Genomic DNA, 21,207 nt, shown 5'->3' with positions numbered 1-21,207 from the left:
ATTAGCTGTAGACTAGACATGAGCAAATGGCAGAGTTTTGGGGGTAGAAAATAATAAGCTTATATAAAACAACCATAAAAATGGTAGCTGTTGGAGACTACAATCTGGACAAAGGGAAACCTTCCATTAAAGAATTGTATTAAGTTTTGCATCATAAAAATTTTGGATGTCTGTTGTACAACCAAATATGTACTATTATCACTAGCATACTGTACTCGAGGTATAAAATACATATTCCTTACCACAATAATAATAATAATAAAATAATCATTAATTACTAAGCTAGTCTCGATTCACTTAGGAACAAAGGTCGGCATCCTTTTTTGGGGCTTTCCCAATAACAATATTCAAGGCTTAACTTTGCAATACTGCTCAAAGCAAATATAGAATATCACTGTTACCCAACAATGTAAGCACACACACAAAAATAAGTTCACCTTAATCTACAAACATATTGAGTACCACAAAAGGGAGCACACACTTAGTGCTATCAGGTGCATAATGTTTGATGGGTAATTTTTCTACCTAGAAAGTATTTATTTACATGATAATATTTTATATTTGTGCTAATTATGTGTGTGTCTGAAATTGTGACATCTTAAACAGTTTAAGCTGATCTTTGACAAGAAGTCACTGTAATTAACCACCATATTCCTACTTACTGACATCTGAGCTGGAAAATATCCACAGATGTTTGATATATTCATACACTAAAGCAAAAATATGTGTAAGCTAAAAATACAGGAATGACCTGGAGGGGCTATGCTTTTAAATTAGATATACCCCACCATTTGCAATTTCTAAATACTTTGACCCAGAAATGTTAGCATGCCAATAAATTTCACAAAAATAAATAGCAAAGACATACTTACAGTTCTTTAAAGTAAGAAATGATCATATTTCACTGGAAGAAGCTGAGACTCAGAGGGATTAAGAAACTTAATCAACTCTTACAGCTGTAGGCAGAAGACGCCAACCTGAAAGCTTGACCTGCCTGACTTCAAAGCCTGCCCTTCCATTTCCCAGCCCTGCTCACAGAAAAGTCAACTTGGAATCATGCATAATGAATTAGAGACAGTGAGTTTGAAATAATGTTTAATATTCTTTAATTATATCCATAAAAACCTATGCATTGAAAATGGAAAATACATGTTAAACAGCAGAACCAGAAATCATAGATATAACAATTGTAAAAATGAAGACATCTAGTTTGTCTTTGCCAGACTTAGTAGGCTTGACCACATTAATTTCCCGTTGCTTTAAATTCAAAGGTCACAAAATACTTGTAACCTGGCATTCTTTCCAGCTTAAAAGAAATATAAAACTACAACCTCTATTTTCTGTCAAACAACAACACATTGTAGCATTTATAGCAATTACCATATGTGAGCTATTACAGCTCACAGTCTTGTTGATTCTGGACTAAGACAGGGAGAGTTGACAACGCTGAGAGAGTCATATCCTTTACCATAGTTGCAGACAGATTCTGCTCTATTGACTCTTGACTCACCCAGATGAGATTCACTCACATGCCTGCTCCCTCATGGAGGAAGTGGAAGTGGCAGACACCACTGGCTGCTCCCACTGCCCATGAGAACACAGAGCCACTGCACAAGGCATATGCTGTTAGATGATCATACATAAAGCACCAGACCTTACGACTAGCTAGTCCCTAAAAACTGAAGTAGAGGCTTTTAGTCCCTCCGGCTGGATGTGCAGCCAATTGGTACAATACTTGCCTAACATGCACAAGGCCTTTAGTTTGATAGCCAATACCAACATATATAGGTAAACATAAATATATAAAAATAGATGATACAGATATAGAGATAGGTTGTAAAATAATGTTTTGTACACTGTGAAAATGTGTTGCTCTCATTTGATAAAGAGCTTAATGGCCAATACCAAAGCAGGAAGAGGTTAGGTGGGATTTGTAGACAGGAAGAAAGATCTGGGATGAAGAAAGGTGGAACTTTCAGGCAACATAGGGAGAAGCAAGATGAACATGCCTTGTTAAAGAAAGGTACCAAGCCATGTGGTAGACTATAGGGAAAAAAGGGGGGGGGGGGTAAATTAAGTTGTATGAGTTAGTTAGTGACGACCTAAACTAATGACTGAGCATTTATAATTAAACCTTCTTGTGATTATTTGGGAGCTGGCTGGCAGGACAGAAAATTATGCATACAGAGATACTCCTCAGAAAGCTTCAAGTCTCATCACAACTAGGCTAATATACCTATACAGTGTCAGTTTCATTAAATTCCATGACCAAAGCAGTCCAAGAACCATCACATATTCGGGGGGTGGGGGGGCAGAGAGCTCCACAGCTCAAAAAGAATTTTTTTCTGAAGCTGATTTAATCTATCACATTAGATTGTAAATATACCAACTGAACCAGTATAGCACAAATATCACAAAATATACAACGTAAAACATGGAAGAAAAGAATAAAGAAATACATGAATAAGTATGCTAATTTTGACTTCCCACAGCCTTTGGTTCATATAAACACAATGACAACTTAAAATAAGAAATTCAGTTCAAGGCCAGCCTGGTCTACAAGAGCTAGTTCCAGGACAGGCTCCAAAGCCACAGAGAAACTCTGTCTCGAAAAACCAAAAAAAAAAAAAAAAAAAAAAAAAATTAGAAATGCAATCCTAAGAGAAGAGTTAGAGGTCATGGGAACATGTAGGTATGGCCAACTTAGCCTAAGGGGCAGGACCCCACATCAGATACCATTGCTTTAATGGAGGATTTTTATGAGGGAGTCATTGTTCTCCTGACTCCAAAATCTCTGGAGACAGACAGTATTCATATTTCCTTTTTTGTTCCCTACTATATTTTCAGTTAATAGTTAAATTGATGAAACCACTTTATGAGATTTTTCTTATGCCAAGGCTATAAAAACAGGTAAAGGTTACCTACCCTTCAAAGTCAGCTTCTTGGTCAAAAAGACAAGGATTATAATTATACAATAAATCATCTCAGGTACATCAAATTTTCAAGAAATAAAATAATAACAAATCATATTAAGAATATTTAAATTACAACTGCCCGTCAGAATCAAGAAAGCAATTGAGCAAGGACAGAAACCCTGGTGGGTTCCACAGGACATTTTACAACACATCCTTTGTATTACCTTGTGCATCTGGATGTTTTTGAGACATACAGGCATAGCCCACACTGATACAAGAACTGTGGAAGGGGCAGAGAATGTGAGGCAAGCCACCACTGTTTGCAGTTGTGAATACATGGAGGTCCTCTCGCCACTAGCAAACATCTTTACGTTCTGTGTCCCCCGAGGAAAGCATGGATGCGCTACAGTCTGCAGCAGCAGCACCATCTGCAGACAGTGATGAACAATTAAAGGATTCCAGAGCAGTGAAAGCACAAACTCAGTAACATTCTTCATAGTTCGGAGAGACTTGATGACTTTTCCATGAAGATCTGTCAGAACAGAAAAATAAAGCATCTATCCAAATAATGTAGGTGAAGCCCACCCTCAGGTCATGTGTGAAATGCATGTTTGAGGATTATATCTGTTTCTATATATGATCTCTTCTGTGATATTTTTTAAAAAAAATATTAGTTGTCCTTTGAAAAAGCTCACTAGGATTTAAGAGAGTGTGTACCCGCCCACCTCAGCTAAAGAAACTAGAACTAAACAAGTGAACTGACCTGCCCATAGATACATGGCTCAAAGTTATCAGAGGTCCTATTTAAATAGCTTCTCATTACTTGTCTCTATTTGAGCTCCAGTATCCAAAGTCACCTTTGTTATGTTACTTTAAAGTACTGCTTAGAAGCCTAGACTTCAAGGAGAAGCCTCAAACCTGAGCCAAGTGTCTAGCATAGCATGGTTTCTATGCCAAGACCCACCAGGTGTATGGCATACGTCTTTTCTCTAGTGTTTGCAGAACAGAAGTTTGGCTTCAACCTTACAAATATAAGGGATCCATGTCATAAAATACTGTGCTTCCTGCTCCAGATAAATATTGTCACATTCTCATTTGTACAAGACTACAAGAATATTATATAAGACACCAAAAGCTAATGCACATATACAAAATAATCTTGAAACTATGAAGATCATTTTGTCTCATTAATTTTATTCCAAAAATGATTTTATAATGTATACAAAATAGGCAGGCAACTAATTACTTCTGAAACCATGTTCTTCTCAGATTGCTTTTGGTCATGGCATTTGTCACAGCTATAGAAACCCTTACTGTCTGCCTTAATAAGTGTCCTATTGCTGTGGGGAGACACCATGACCATGGTGACTCTTATACAAAAAGAAGCATTTAATTGGGACTTCCCTACAGTTTCAGAGGTTTAGTTTATCATCCTCATGGCAGGGAGTATGGCAGTATGCAGGCAGACATGGTAGCTGGGAGTTCTACATCCAGATCAGAAGGCAGCAGGAAGAGAGAGACACTGGGACTGAATTGTCCTTTTCAGACCCCAAATCCCATTCTCAGTGACACACTTCCTCCAGTAAGGCCACACTTGCTATAACAAGGTCATTTCTCCTAATCCCTCTCAAGTAGCACCACTCTCTAATGAATATATACATACATATATGAGCTTATTGGGGCCATTCCTATTCAAACTACTACACTGTCCTAGTCAAGGTTTCTATTGCTGAGATAAAACACCATGCCCTAAAGCAAGTTGAGGAGGAAAAGGCTTATTTGTCTTACCCTTGCCCATTGTAGTCTATCATCATAGGATGTTAGGACAGGAATTCAATCAGCAGGAACCTGGAGGCAGGAGCTGATACAGAAGCCATAGAGCAGTGCTGCTTACTGTCTTGCTTCTCATGACTTGCTCAGCTCACTTTCTTACACAACCCAGAGCTACCACTACCCCAGGGATGGTACCACCCACAACGGACTTGGCCCTCCACCATCAATCACTAATTAAGAATATGCCTTACAGCTGCGTCTTATGGAGACATTTTCTCAGCTTAGGTTTCCTCTTTTCAGACAACCCTAGCTTGGCATAAAACTAGCCAGCATATTTTTAATGAGGCCGTAGCCATACAATATTATAGAACAGCTACCTCTATCTTTTCTTTTCTGACCTTAATCATTACCCCAGTGAAGTTGAATGATTGATCTGTCTGCCCTAGGCTGTGTCTCATCTTTGGCTGCTGGACAGTCTCGTCTTCTGCTCTTTCATTGAATCCTTCTAAAGCTGTTTCCTTATCAATGAATTCTGCTATGCCTTCGGTCTCTGTGTAGGACTCCCTCAATTTTTTTCATAAGTGAATTCTGACCCCATTCTCTTGATCTCTGCCTTCCCCTGAAGACTTCGAAATTGAAGTCTGTTCTGTGTCAACATGACAGAATCAGCATTCTCTTAGTAGCTCATTCCAAGTCCAAGGTCATTAACCATAACCTTGCAGAAAAAAAGTTTCTCAGCATGTTACATACATGTATCTAGAGCTTTGCCGTATTTCAATTGTCTGCCATCATTACCAGCCCCCTCTAAGACTGACTTCTCACTCAGTTTCTAGACCTCTCCTCATTCGTCTTTCTTTCCACCATAACTCCGCCATCACAGAGAGCATCGCATCTTCTGGACTTTGTTCCCCCTTCAACTTCCCCTCACTTATCCTTAGTCACACATCCCCATGACCATAGCTTGAAGCTTATCAAAACCAAAAGTGTTCTACTGTATTAACCTTGAATTCCAGTTACAGCTCTCTGATACCTCTTTGCAATCCATCTAATTAGTTTTCTTTCTCTCATTGTTTTCTTTAATATAAAATGTTCTTCCACAAGCTCATGTGTTTGAAAACCTTGTTCACAGCACAATGGTGCTATTTTGGAAGGCTATAGGAACCTTTGTGATATGAGTCACTGGGGGAGAGCCTTGGATGGCATATCCAACTGTGGCTTAAATGCTCTGCTTCCCACTTTACTATGAAGCATTTCACATTTCCACAGGCATTGAGCTGTGCCTTGCCCACCATGGTAGCCTGCTCCTTCTGAGGCCATAAGCCCAAAGAAGCCTCTCTCTTCCCTAAACTTGCTACTGTCAGGAATTTTGCCACAGACGTGGAAATAAGTAACATGTATCACATGTCTATCCTCTGAAATCATCAAAGGCCCTGGTTTATTAATTCTCTAGTATCTCAGATCCTACAAACACCACCTTCTACCTTTCTTAGGCAAGCCTTTGAAGTCTGTCACAGTCACATCTGAGAACTACGTTCCCTCCAGGTCTAATCTCCTTTCCACTGTAGTCTTCTACCAGACTCTGAACTTGGCCAGTTCCAGCCCTGTCTCCTTGGCTCACACAGAACACTTGGAGAGTAATTTTGGGTGAGTTTTATTAGGCGGAGCCTCAGATGTACATAAGTCTTTCTTAATAGCCATCCATTCTCCTACCCTAGCATTTCCAGACAAAGCTTCATCAAGCAGCAGAAGCTACCAGGAGTCACAGCTAATATTTTAACTTATTTACTAAACAATAATCGAGGCAATTTTCATTATATCAGGATAGTTTGAGACTGTCTTGTCTGCCTAGGATGCTTGTTGAAATACATTTGGAATATATTGATTTATGTGATGATGCTGGCCGGAGGCACAAAATTACACAAGAAGTCTTTATACGAGCAGCTATCATGAGTGACTAACCAAGTATAAAAACTCAGAAGCAGTAAATCAAAATGGCTTCCTCCAATATGATGTGTCTGGGCATAATGCTTCTCCTCTTTTACTTCAAATTTAGAAATGTACCCATGAAGAAAAGGGACCTTTATAAAACTGCGTATTTCAGAACAGAATCCCTCCAAAAGAAATCTGTTTTAAAATTTAATCAGTACATCATTTTGTTGTATAAGATCTGTAAACAGAGGGAGATTATCATGACAATTCAGCCCTTTGTAGTACTGAACATGCCCAGAAAAGAGCACCCCCCCCTTTTTCTCCTCTTCTTGAATATGAAATGACAGAAGTAGTTTATAGATCCAGATCATTGCAGAGGAATAGATGAAAGGCCTAGAGCCCTGGCCACAACTAACCAAGAAAGTGAGGCACTTCAGCAGGACCAAGGAAAAGTTATAATATGCATCTTGACCAGGTGGATTTGATCCTAGCCATTTGCACTTACCCTCCCCTGAATATTCTCTCCAGGGGGAATATAACTCAGGAGGAGAAGCACCTGTGTGCATTGGGTTCCACCTGACTGTATAAGGTGCTCCTTTCTTAGGGATGGGTGGGTACTTGTACTGATATTTCATTTGTATTTTCATAAATAAAGGTTACCTGAAGATCAGAGATTAAAACAGCCACACTGGTCAACCTTACAGACCAGGCAGTGGTGAAATGCACCTTTAATCCCAGTAACCACATTAGTTTGTCATAGAAACTGGGCAGTAGTGGTGTATGCCTTTAATCCCAGCCCTAGAGAAGAATATAAGACAGAAATAGACAGCTCTCACACACAGTCTCATTCATACAGGATCGCCATTTTGGACTGAGGTAGAGGTAAGAGCCAGTGGCTGGCTGTTTTGGTTCTCTGACCTTCAGGTTGAGCCCCAGTTTCTGTCTCTGGGATTTTACTAATGGTGGTACAGGTACTAAATAAAGTGATAAGTATACAGAAAAAGTTGTAGGAAGGGTGAGAAGTGCCCACTCCTCTGTACCAACCAGGTTCTTCAGAGAGGCATAAATAACAAAAGTTAACAGTAACTGATAATAATGACGATGATGATAGATTGATACATACATACATAGATACTTATGAAACTGATCATGCAACTCTGCATACCAGCCAATCTAAATTCTTAGTGCAAGCCAGCAAGTTAGAAAGTAATTCAAACACTGGTCCCACAACATTGAGTCTAAAACTGATAGAGCTAGCCTGGGAGCCAGAGCCTTGAGATTCCAGAATTCCTATGTCTTAATCTCAATGAAGAACTTCCTTTTCTGGAAAAACTGGTTTTGTCTTAATGCTTTCAAGTGATTGAATAAAATCCATCCACTGTGTGCAGGACAATAAACTGAATGCAGGTGCTAATCTCATTAGCAAAACCCTTCACAACATCTAACACAGCATTTGACTAAACTGAACCCCAGTTCCTCTGCAGAATAACACAAAATGTTGAAGCATCATGCGTTTCAACAGTAGATAGTGCATAAGGAATAGCACAACCATCAGACTCAACACATGTGGATTTCAAACCCATGTACACTTTAGGCTCTGCTCAGATGTGCCATCCACCTCCTAACAACACATAACCCTCTCATCTGGCAGCTCCTCTACAAAGCCAACACTCCACTCCTGCTCCACTCCACTGATAGCCTTTTGTTCCTCTCTCAGTAGATCAGTGGTTCTCAACACTCCTAATGCCGTGACCCTTTAATAAAGTTCCTCTCTTAGTAGATCAGTGGTTCTCAACACTCCTAATGCTGTGACCCTTTAATAAAGTTCCTTATGTTGTGGTGACTCCCAACCATAAATTATTTCATTGCTACTTCATAACTGTATGTTAGCTACTGCTATAAATAGTAATGTAAATACCTGATATGCAGAATATTTGATATATGACCCCAAGGGGGTCAGGACCCACAGGTTGGGGGAAAGTGCAGTAGATGATTCTAATGCTTATGATTTTCTTCTGTTTCTTTCCCATATCCTCTCACAAATGTTGGTATGTGGGCCCATCTTTGCACCCTTCCCCTCAAGTTAAAAGCATTTCTCTTTGTTACCAAGGCACGTTTGTCTGAAGTCAGTGTTGTTACACTTGCCCAAATAATAGTTTTTTTTTTCTGCTTAGACTCTAATAGCTTTCTCTTGTCCGCATAGAGAGATGATTTTTAAAAAAAAAAAAACTCCCATTATCAAAGAAATCTTTTAATTCTCTTTAACTCACATACATCTAGACTTCTTTTTTTACACTTTTTATGAAACAGCCCCCATCCATGTAACAATAAGACCCAATAGCCTATCTGAATGGTATGGACTCTGAAGCCAGATGTCTGGATTTAATAGCCCAGATACAAAAGATGGCAAGTTGTACATTTCTCTGGACATCAGCTTCCTCTCTAGTGGGAGGATGTAGTAGTGGTAACATCTTCTCTGAGATGTGGAAGTTCTAACACTCCATGCACGTCATGTACTCTGAACAGTGTCTCAGAAAATATCCCTTGCTATGTTTGATTCCTAAATCCCTGACATTTGAATTCTGACACTATCATTCCATTGAAACATTTTTTGAGGAAACAAATTTTTGAAGTGCCTACCTACATCCATTTATCCTGGAAGATTAAAGCTGGGAACCCAAATTCTATAGAGACAATTATATAAAACCTTAGAGAAAAATGGTTGACACTGAACTTTGAGAATGCAACTGCTGGGAAATTATCCTATTTTGAAAAAGAAAATGAAACATTCTTTACTCATTATTTTTGTTCCTAATAGTTCCTTGTGTTTTTTGAAATAAAGAAGGACAGAGTATAATTATAAGTATATTTATAATTCCAAATGGATGGAATTGTTTAAGTTGAACTTGGACTTAGGTGTCAGATGATTAGTTCAAAAGAGCTCAGAGAATTTTTGAACAAAGAAACACATTCCGTGTAAAGCCAATAAATCCTGAAACTGCACACACACACACACACACACACACACACACACGTGTCTAGATATACAAGCATGCACACATAGTTATGGAACAAATACTGCATGGGAAATAATTCAGACTTTAAAACTCATGAGAGGAAGTCTTAATGATCCTATTTTTTTTCTCTTTTTGTTTTCTCATTGTCTCGTATTTTCAGGGTCGACAAAGTGTACTCCTTTAACAAATTACTCAAACAAGAATTTTCAGTTTGGTTTATTTTTCTAGAGAATTTGGCCTAAGAGGGACCAAAGCATATGAGATTCAATGTTGTGTGAAGTAGTTTACAACCTTGTAAAAGAGAATGAAAAAATCCGTGACTCCTGAAGTGACAAATGGCAAACACACATTGCTGTTGTAAATTGTTCTTAAAACTAAGTAATATGGGAAATGTTTGTGATACATTTCCTTTCAGGCTGAGGATTAAAAGGTAACAGAATCACAAATAAGATTTAGAAAACAGGGTATTTATTTCTCTTCCAAAAATGGACTTATGTCTTCCTTTTGGATTCTACGCCTTTTGTGCTTATTATCTTTTTATATTTAAAACAATTTTTAAATGTAAATGTATTTTTATCATATTCTTCCTCTTTCTCATGTCCTTCTAGATCCTCTCCCCCTCAAAGCTAGAGCACAGTTAATAGTGCCTCAATGGTCTTTGAAGCAAAATTAACTGTTTATATACCTTATTGAAAACAGCAATTCATGCAAACATAAAACTAGGGACAGAAAGATTCATCACACTTCTATCATACTCAATGTGTAAAGTTGTAATGACAGAAACTTCTAGCACAGGTCAGAGTGGAAAAGGGTTCAAAAAATTGTAAATAAAATAATATAAATTATAAACATTTTTTCAAATAACAGAATCCAGAAGGCAAAACTCTTGAATTAAAGGGGGGAAAAATCTTCCTAGAACTCTACATCTCACAAATATATCATTTAAAACCAAAGGTGAACTTTTCATGGCGCCTCCTAGGCAGGCTGTGCAAAGATGAAGCTGAATATCTCCTTCCCTGCCGCCGGCTGTCAGGAACAAAGTACGCAAGCTTCGTATATTCTATGAGAAGTGTATGGCCACAGAAGCAGCTGCTGATGCACTGGGTGAATGAAGAGCGGAAGGGTTACATGGTCTGAATCAGTGGGAGCAATGACAAACAAGGTTTTCCCATGAAGCAAGGTGTCTTGACCCATGGCAGAGAGTGCCTGGTGTTGAGTAGGGGGTATTCTTGTTATAGACCAAGGAGAACTGGAGAGAGGAGGAACAAGTCTGTCCAAGGATGCATTGTGGATGCCAATCCGAATGTTCTCAACTTGGTTATTGTCAAAAGAAGGAGAGAAGTTTATTCCTGGACTGACAGATATTACTGTGCCTCGTCGATAGGGACCTAAAAGAACTAGCAGAACCTGAAAGCTTTTAAATCTCTCTAAAGATGATGTACACCAGTATATTGTAAGAAAGCCTCTAAACAAAGAAGGTAAGAAGCCCAGGACCAAGGCACCCAAGATTCAGTGTCTTGTTACTCCACGTGTTCTGCAACACAAACGCCAGCACGTTGCTTTGAAGAAGCAATGAACAAAGAAAAACAAAGAAGAAGCTACAGATATGCTCAACGTTTGCCCAAGAGAATGAAGGAAGTCAAAGAGAAGCACCAGGAACAGACTGTCAAGAGGTGTAGGCTGTCCCTGATGAGAACTTCTCCTGCTAAGTCTGAGTCCAGTCAAAAATAAGTCTTTAAGGGTAACAAATAAATGATTAGACCTTGAAAAAAACCAGCGATGAAATAGAGGCATTTTCAAGGCAACTTAAAGTGAAGACAATTCATTTTTAGCAAATGTACATTATAAGAACTTAAAAAACAAACCTCTTAATGACCAAAGTAAGATATCATATTAAAATTATAAATATCCAGAGTAGAATAATTCACTGAAGCTAGAATTACAAAATGGTAGGTAAATATCTTTAATAATTCCTAGGCAAAATAAAGAACCTTTCATAGTTTACCAAGTAAACTGTAGGATGTGTGGGCACATAAAACGTATGGCCACCGTAAAGGAGGAGCTCATAGCTTCCTGACAATAACAGTGGGTGTCCTAACCAACAATGATAAAAGCTGCATACTGGTCCATGCTTACATACAAAGATTCTGGGCCGCTGGGCGGTGGTGGCGCACGCCTTTAATCCCAGCACTTGGGAGGCAGAGGCAGGCAGATCTCTGGGTTCGAGGCCAGCCTGGTCTACAAGAGCTAGTTCCAGGACAGGCTCTAGAAACTGCAGGGAAACCCTGTCTCGAAAAACCAAAAAAAAAAAAAAAAAAAAAAAGATTCTGGGCCAAGATCTGCTGTCACATTATTTTAGGCTTGAGATGAGGATTCACAGCACAGTGTGTGTGTGTGATCTATCAAAACTGCTCATCTTATGACCAAAGCACAAGAAAATAAGGAGGGAGTAAGGAGAGAATAAAAGCTCTACAGCCGCCTTCCCCAGTAACCAATACCCCGCCACCCCGCCCCCTCCCCCCACTCACCTTTGGAATGTTCGACCACTTCCTAATAGCATCACCTGCACCAAAACTTAGCACGTGGACCTCTGAGCGGGCGCATGAAAGTTTCTCATAAAAGAAGTGTACTTGTTCAAGGCAAGTTGTTATAAGAACATGTATTACAATCCCTTAAGGGATCGCTGAAATGAAACACAAGGGATTTAGGAAAGAAAAAAAAAAAACAACAGAGTGGTTAAAGTGAAATTCTAGAAAATACACAAGGAATACGACAAGGAAACAAAGAGTATATGAGCCAAGTATGTAAACAAGTAAGACAAATTCAGGCCAGTTATTATATATCCGTGTGCACGTGTATAATTAAAAATAATATGCACACGCCAATTAAAAAATAGTGTCAAATTGTTTTGAAAAACAACTAACTCTTTGTTGACATAAAAGGATGTACTTTAAATATAAAGACACAACGTATCGAAAATAAAATACTGTGAAGGACCACATGTAGCTAAAATCCCTTTGGGCGAAACATAAACAGTGTCTAACCTTCCCGCTAATTCCTAACAGCAAACTGATGTGAAATTCTACCAAAATTAACTCTAGGGAGCCAATGAATCTATTAGGCTTACTTACTGGGCAGGAGCAAAGATGACCTTAAAGCAGTGATCCTGGAACGTCTACATGCAGCAGGAATGATATCTTCCTCCTGGTTCCTTCCCTACCTATGTCCTCTAGCCATTCTCCCAGGACCACTAGGCCACATGCAATTAGGACAGAATTACATACAACTGGTTGGGAGGGGTGGCTGGATACTACAATGAGGGTCCCATGACCCTCCAGCTAGTTCCTTCTATGAGGGAAGTTAAACAGTCAACAGCCTCATTTGTGATGCTTTTGGATGAGCAGCACTTCTAAAGGTGGTGGCAGTTTGATTCAGAAGATATTTACATGATGTCCTGAACGACATCATGTAAATAGGAAGCATACAAAATCTACTGTGATGCCATAAAAATTAAACAAAGCCTACTCTAAGGCGCAGAATGTTAATAAAGATAAGGAAGAATGCTGCCGAATAATAAAATAATCTCCCTACCCATGAAGACATTATTCCTACATGTATATACATCAATTAACATAATATCATGACACCAAACAAAATTTTAAAAATCTAAAATTTAGATATATAGAAATAAAAATCTAAAATTTAAAAAAAAATACATAAATCTGTTTGCAGAGGTGTTTACATTTTTAGCCCTACTAAAGACTACAGCATGCATGCACTTAGTGATGAGGTCTACCAGGCTCTATAAGGGTATGATACCCAAGCTTTCATAGTTCCTTACTATGCAAATAAGATTTCTCAACATTTAAAACAGACAGGATATAAAAATAAAAAGTATGGTTCCTATTCATTGCTTTCACAAGGGTAATGTTCTGTATTGTAGAAGGTCTTTATTCATCTGGTACAGAGATGGTCACTAAAACCTTTAACATCAAAAGAAAATTGACCTAATAAATCACCTCCCGGCTTTTCTCTTAGAACAAAGCTTGTTATTTTTCAGCAATCCCTAATTATAAAAGAATCACTATTATCTGTGTACATGTGCACATGCAACACCTTTGAAGTCAGTATTCCCTTCCTTCTTTTCTCAGATCGAACATATAATCGCCACTGCTTTATTCTAGCACATTATTTCTTATTTTTAATTTGAATTAAATATATTTCAACCCCATTTATTTTATATGAACTTCAGCATCATCAAACTAATTATCGGAGGCAAATGGCTTAACATAAAATTAACCTTCTCCGCTCCCTTAAAGTAGTTATTATTTAAATTCACCAATTCTTTTCTTCATGTGTAATTACTTTCAGATGTGTGAATGGAGATAATTAATGATGAGTATGAAATGATGAAATTGATTCATATGCTCTGCTTTTCAGTATCATTAACTGCTTCTCAGCATCCCCAGAACCAGGAGGACCATTCTGCCTATGATGTTCTAGGAGGTGGCAACTCAAAAGTCCCAAAGCGCGGCCATCTTCAAACACTTCTTTCTGGACTTCTTTCCCCATTTTGGGAACTTGTCCTGTGTTTCTTGGCTCCTTGAAGATGCAAAATCCGACCAAAAATACCCTGTGTGATAATGTACACATCACTCCCTGCCAAACAAGAGGAAAGCAGTCTTCCTGTATACGGAGCCCTGGTGATGGAGAAAACACTAGCTTCTCACTCAGGGTTGAAGATTAAAGAATGCCTATGCTTCTAGTCAAATTTTCACTATATTGAAGATTCGATGCCTAGATCTTTTTAAACATAACCACAGAGAGATCAAATCAAGTCTCCCACTATGCCATCTATCTGACACAGCAAGTTCAATAAAATGGTAGTATTTGTTCAAATTCACCAATGTTAAATTGAACTTTTTGACTGATGTTTCTGTCTCACCAGGTCCCACAGCCGTTTAGTCCCAAATAAACACACAAAGGTCTACATTAATCATAAACTGGTTGGCCTAGTAGCTCAGGCTTCTTGTTAACTCTTATGACTTATATTAGCCCATAATTCTCATCTGTGTTAGCCATGTAGCTTAGTACCTTTTTTTGGCAAGGCAGTCACATCTTGCTTCCTCTGTGTCTGTATGACAATTATAGACTGAGTCTTTCCTCTTCCCAAAATTCTTCTGTTCTCATTGTTCTGCCTCTACTTCCTTCCTGGTTGCCCCACCTATACTTTCTGTCTGGCTACTGGCCAATCAGCACCTTATTAAAATACAATTGACAGGGTACAGACCATTGTCCTGCAGCAGAAGCTCATTGGAACTAGATGTTTAATCAAGAGGAAAAGATCAGAAAATGGAAAAAATCTATTATACAGCAAAAAGTGATTAAGATCATATTACTTAAGTAGTTTAAGATAAAAGTATTATAACTCAGATTTAAGCAATTCAGCTACCATTAAAATATGGTCCTGTCCTAATTCCTACTATGAGGCCATAGTTACTCTAATACCCAAACCACACAAAGCTCCAACAAAGAAGGAAAACTAAAGGCCAATTTCCTTTATGAACATGTATATAAAAATACCTAATAAAATACTTGCAAAATAGAATCCAAAAATACACCAAAAAGATCATTCACCATGATCAAATAGGCTTCATCCCAGGATGCAGGGAGGATTCAGTATATGAACATCAATAATTGTAATCCACTATATTAGCAAGCTGAAGAAAAAACATAGTCATCTCATTACATGCAGAAAAGTCCTTTGGCAAAATCCAACATCCCTTCATGACCAAAGTCTTGGAGAGATCAAGGATATAAGGAACATACATAAATGTAATAAAAAGTGATATATAGCAAACTGACAGCCAACGTCAAATTAAATGGAGAGAAACTCAAAGTAATTCCACCAAAATCAGAAGCAAGAAAAGGCTGTATACTCTTTTCATATATATTCAATATCCTACTCAGAGATCTAGCTAGAGCAATAAGACAAGTAAAAGAAATCAAGGGGATACAAAATGGAAAAGAAGAAAAGTATCACTATTTGCAGATGATATTACAGTATATATTACAGTATATATTACAGTATATATAAATAATCCCAAAAATTCTACTGATAAACACCTTTAGTTATATGGCTGGATATATGATTAACTCAAAATATCAGTAAGCCTCCTATAAACAAATGATGAAAAGGCTGAGAAAAAAATCAGGGAAGCAACATCCTTCACAAAAGGCACAAATAATATAAAATATTTTGGGGTAACTCTAAATAAACAAGTGAAATGTTTGATGACAAGAACCTTAAGTCTTTGAAGAAAGAAACTGAAGAAGATATTAGAAGGTAGAAAGATTCTCCCATTCTCATGGATTGGTAGGATTAGCATAGTAAAAATGGCCAGCCTACCAAAAAAAATCTACAAATTCAGTGTAATCCCCATCGAAATTCCAACAGAATTCTTCACAGAACTTAAAAGAACAATGCTCAACTTCATATAAACACACACACACACACACACACACACACACACACACACACACACAAGCTAAACCAATCCTGAAAAATAAAAGAACTGAGGAAGGTCTCACCATTCTTGATCTCAAGTGACTACAAAATCATAGTTATAAAAACTGCATGGTATTGGCATGAAAACAGCCACATTAATCAATGGAATCTAATTGAAGAACCCACACATATATGAACACCTGATTTTTTATGACAGAAATACACATTGAAAAACAAAAAACAAAAATAACAAATAATAAAGTATCTTCAACAAATGGTGCTGGCCAAACTGGATGTCAGAATATAGAAGAATGTAGACAAATCCATCCTCCAAATGGACCTTGCACCTGTCAGAATGGCTAAGTTCAATAACACAAGTGACACTTCATGCTGGCAAGGATGTGGAACAAGGGGAACAGTCCTCTGTTACTGGTGGGTATTCAAACTTGTACAGCTACTGAGAAACTTAGTATGATGGTTCCTCAGAAAGATGGGAATTGCTCTACCTCATGATCAAGGCTACTCAAGCGCATACCCAAAGAATGTTGATTCTACCACAGGGACACTTACGTCCTCAACGATATTCATTGTTACTCTATTCATAATAGCCAGAAACTGAAAGCAACCTAGATGTCCCTCAGTAGAAGAATGGATAAAGAAACTGTGGTACATTTACACAATGGAGTATTACTCCGCTCTTTAAAAAAAATGGCATGATGAAATTTGTAGGCAAATGGCTGTAACTAGAAAAAAACATCATGAGTGAGGTAACAAAGACCCAGAAAGATAAATATGTTGCTTATATCTGGATATTAGCTATTAAATAAATGACAACCGTGCAATCCATAGACCGAAGAAGGTTAGGCATAGAGGAAGAGACTAAGGGGCACACAGGGATCTCCCTGGGAAGGAGAAATAGAATAGATTTTAAAAGTGGACTGTAGAGGGTGTGGAGTAAGCATGGGAGAATCAGGTGGAAAAAGGAAAGGAGCAAGGGGAGGAACAGATAGAACTGAAGAGCATTTGAGAGGCAGTATGGAAACTTAGTGCAGTAGAAACTTCACATAATATATGAAGGTGATCCTAATAAAATTTCCAAATAAGACAGAACCCCAAATGGCCATCTCTTGTCATCTATGAAGCTTCCAATACCAGTACTAGCTTTCATCCAATTGAGTTCTTAACCAAAGGGTCTAATGGAAATCCCCAAATAGCCTAAGATGTTGCCAAGAAAGTGGTTTGTTCTCCATGAACTGAGAACAAGATCCACTGCTGAAGACAATGCTCACATAACTCATCAAATACGGAGACGTTGATCTGGTTCCTACAGAACCTTCACCCCTATGTTTCAGTGTCTATGACATGGAAAGGTGCTCTGAAGGTTACCAAAAGAGAAGAATAAACACCAACTCAATCACAAAACCTGTGATCTGTAATCTTTGATGCATACAAAGTTTGCTAGGGCAATGGTGCCACAAACCTTGTGGGAATAACCAGCTGATGTCTGAATTGAATTAAGGTCCACTCCATAAGATGAAAATCATATAGAACATTGCATGAGTGACCAAGAACCAGAGACTAGATATTCCAGAGACCTATGGTAAAACCAAATACTACTGGTCAAAAAAAAAACTCAGTATAATTAATTACTCCTTATAGTAGTTTGCTCTACTCAAAGATCAGTGCCGTATTCAGTCATCATCAGAGAGGCTTCCTCCTGCAGCAGATGGGGACAGATGCAAAAACAGACAGACATTTTGCAGAGAGAGAGAGAAAGACCTTAAAACACACAGCTTTAAAAAAGATGTCTCAATCAAATCCCTCCCCTCGGAGTTTAGGGAAAACCCTCAGAAGAGGAGACAAAAGGAGTAGGGGATCCAGAAGGGGCAGAGGACACCAGAAAACCAAAGTCCTACTGAGTAAAGCTCATATGAACTTGTGGAGACTGAAGTTAAAAACGCGGGTCTACACCAGGTCCTTTGCATGTATGCTATAGCTTTCAGTTTAGTAGTTTTATGGGATGCCCGAATGCGTCAACAATTGGGTCTCTGATTCTTATCCTTTCTCTTGGGGCTCTTTGATTTTTCTGTTTACTTGTTCAACTTTGATGTGATGATATTGTGTTTTATCCTGTTATATTTTGTTATGTTTTGTTGTTATTTCTTAGGCACCTATTCCTTTTTAATGAGAGACAGAAATGGAGTACATGGAGATGAGAGAGGAGGTGGGGAGAAACTGGGAGAAGGAGGAGAGGAAACTTTATCCATATTGCATTGTATGATAAAAAAAAATCTATGTTTAATAAAGGGGAAAGTGTGCTCCTGTGCTTTTTCCTTGTCCAGTTTTGATGTGAAAGATGTATGAACTACAGAAGCGATCAGACCTAAGACTGAATTACAATTCCAAATGACCTATGTCAGTATATTGTAAAATAAGCCTTCCAACATTCCAAGGAAGACATGAGTTCTGCAGATCATATCTGACTGAAAGACTAACAGGTGTCAGTGTCTAATTCTAAATAATCATTTGTTATGATTTCACCAACTATTGAGCTGGCAAAAACGAAAATTAACATCTTCACCGTTTTAGTCTTCTCTTAATACTCCCTCAGGACCTCTGAAATTGCCAGGCCCACAGTACAACATGAAAAACATTCAAGTGAGAAAAAGAATAGAAGGGGCGAAGAATCAACAAAACTAATTTTCTTAGGTAATGGCAACCAGGATGTGAAAACTTGAGAACAAACAGCTAAAGTCAACATGAAGAAAACTGAGGTGGGGGTTTATTTTGGTTTCTGGCATTTTTCTCTGAAACACAACTGAAGAAAATGAAATATCTCATTTACTAGCTCTGTTGGTACGGTTAACGTCTTGATTGGGGCCTGAAGCTTTGTTCATATAAAAATAAAGCTAATTATTTTGACTCAAATACAACACTATTTGATAAATAATAGAGAAGTCTTCCCATGTTCTCTCTAATTTAATTTCCTTATGCCCGTGGCTGGAGCAAGAATTCTGAGTTGGATAAAACTTGAGGCTGACCCACAATGACAGTTTTCTCTTTACCAAGGTGAGTCTCACCAAGAAAGATGTATTGGGCCTCTAGCTAGCAATTCAGAAACATAAAGAAGTTCTTTGACCAGTGTCCAGAAAATTTATTATTCTCAAATGATAGGTGATTTGAGAAGTCATAAACCCAGTTTATCCCACATAATTCTGAAGAAAGAAAGAAAGAAAGAAAGAAAGAAAGAAAGAAAGAAAGAAAGAAAGAAAGAAAGAAAGAAAGAGCGAGCGAGCCCGAAGGGGATATTAGTCATGATAAAAGACATGAAACTTCCTCACACAGCCAAATTAACACTCTCACAATTTAATTAAACCACATTATAATTAATTAATTGGTACAAGCTAATTTTGCATGTAGGATTGCTCTAGATAAATTGACCCGGAAACGTTAAAGAGGGAACTAGCAACTACATCCTCCTTGAAAAATCTGTTGTAACTCTTCATGTCTTCAATCTACATGTATCCCCCATAAAGTAATCTTAGTCATCAGAAGTATCAGAGAAATATGTGTTCCATAAAAATTATTAGTAGTATTGCTCCTATATTTTTAGTGAAAAAGTTCTTGACTTTAGTCATCTAATAAATAAACTCATCTAGCCTGAATACATCCTATTGTGATCTAGCTGGTTTTATTTGTTCTTGTTTGTTTGTTTTCTGCTTGGCAAACTAAAACTAGGTGGTTTTTCTGTTATGTATAACTGGATAACCATGCATCTGCTCTGAGATAGCTAAGGGATTCCGTAATCAATTAATTTATAAAAGCTAAAGCACTCAATTTAGGCTGAGCTATCTGAATCCCCAAATCTATTTTTGCCCAGTCTTTAACCAAGAATGCCCATGATCTTCAATAAACAGATTTCTAGGGGAGAAATGGCATGGTTTAAGTGTTTCGTTCCTTCTCAGAGTGATAAACCCAAAACTCCTTTGCCCAGAAGTGGGACCTGAAACAAAAATGGAGACTTTGTCAAAGTTTAAGTTGGCTGGCAACATTCATAGCTTATCTCTTATATCACCTCATTTCAAATTTGAAAACTAAAAGATTGTTAAGTATCAAACAATCTGGTAACAAAATATGACGTTCTGCAAATAAAATTCCAAAATTTATGATGGTATGCTCTTTGATTAAGAGTTTAATATATATTACAGAATCCTAAGAAAGCTTCTTATTTTATGAATAAAAATGTAGATAAACATGAGGATTGAATGTAGGCAATGCAGTTTGCAAGTAAAATTTGTTTATGGAGAATGCTGAATCTCACTAAGTTATTGTCCTCCAAACGAGACAATATTTATAGCACTACTGATGCTTTACAAATAATAAAAATGACCTGAACAGATGCCACACTAAAACTTACATTAATGTAAAGTTATTGGTGAACAGCAAAGTGCAAATAAGTTAAGAAGTGTAGCAATGGTCCATGATCCCAATAACATCCAAAAGTCAAATACTTCGTCCACTGTATAGGTAGTTTTAGAAATATCTGTGTTTTTCAGACAGAGATACCGTATATTCTCTGCAGGTAGTTGTGAGTTATCGCCACAGGAAAGCATAAATTCAAGAAAAGTTAGGAAGGTAGGAAGCAAGAACTATAAATCTGAACTCCTTGACAACTAAGGTTGAATTCTCAGCAGTTGTATTTCATAAATAGTCTTTGAAAGGAAAGGGCTTTAATTATATTTATTAAGTATTTTAAAGTATTACAATAGTAGTTTAACTTCCATGTAGCAAATGACTTAACCAAAAAAACATAAAATAATAGAGACAATAGAAATCTCAATCCAAAAAAAACAAGATTTTTGTGTATATCTGCATGTCTGTGTGTATTTTCTCATAAATATGAATACACTGTGAAACAGGTATCCTCTTACTATGCAAGCAAAAGACCTGTCATGAGTTATTAAGCATTAGTTTTACTTGATTTGATATGAGCAACATAAAAACTTCTGAACAAAAATTATTAAATAACTACCACTTATGGAATCTTATTCAGTCATAAAAAATA

General features: G+C 37.6%; 1 pseudogene; it reads left to right on the top strand.

Annotated features, from left to right (window-relative positions):
- The first annotated feature begins 10,628 nt into the window (after positions 1-10,628).
- On the top strand, positions 10,629-11,365 carry LOC119814903 (annotated as a pseudogene).
- Positions 11,366-21,207: the final 9,842 nt, after the last annotated feature.

Source organism: Arvicola amphibius, chromosome 5, assembly GCF_903992535.2.
Source record: "Arvicola amphibius chromosome 5, mArvAmp1.2, whole genome shotgun sequence".
Lineage (NCBI taxonomy): Eukaryota > Metazoa > Chordata > Mammalia > Rodentia > Cricetidae > Arvicola > Arvicola amphibius.
This window is presented reverse-complemented; position numbering and strand designations above follow the sequence as displayed.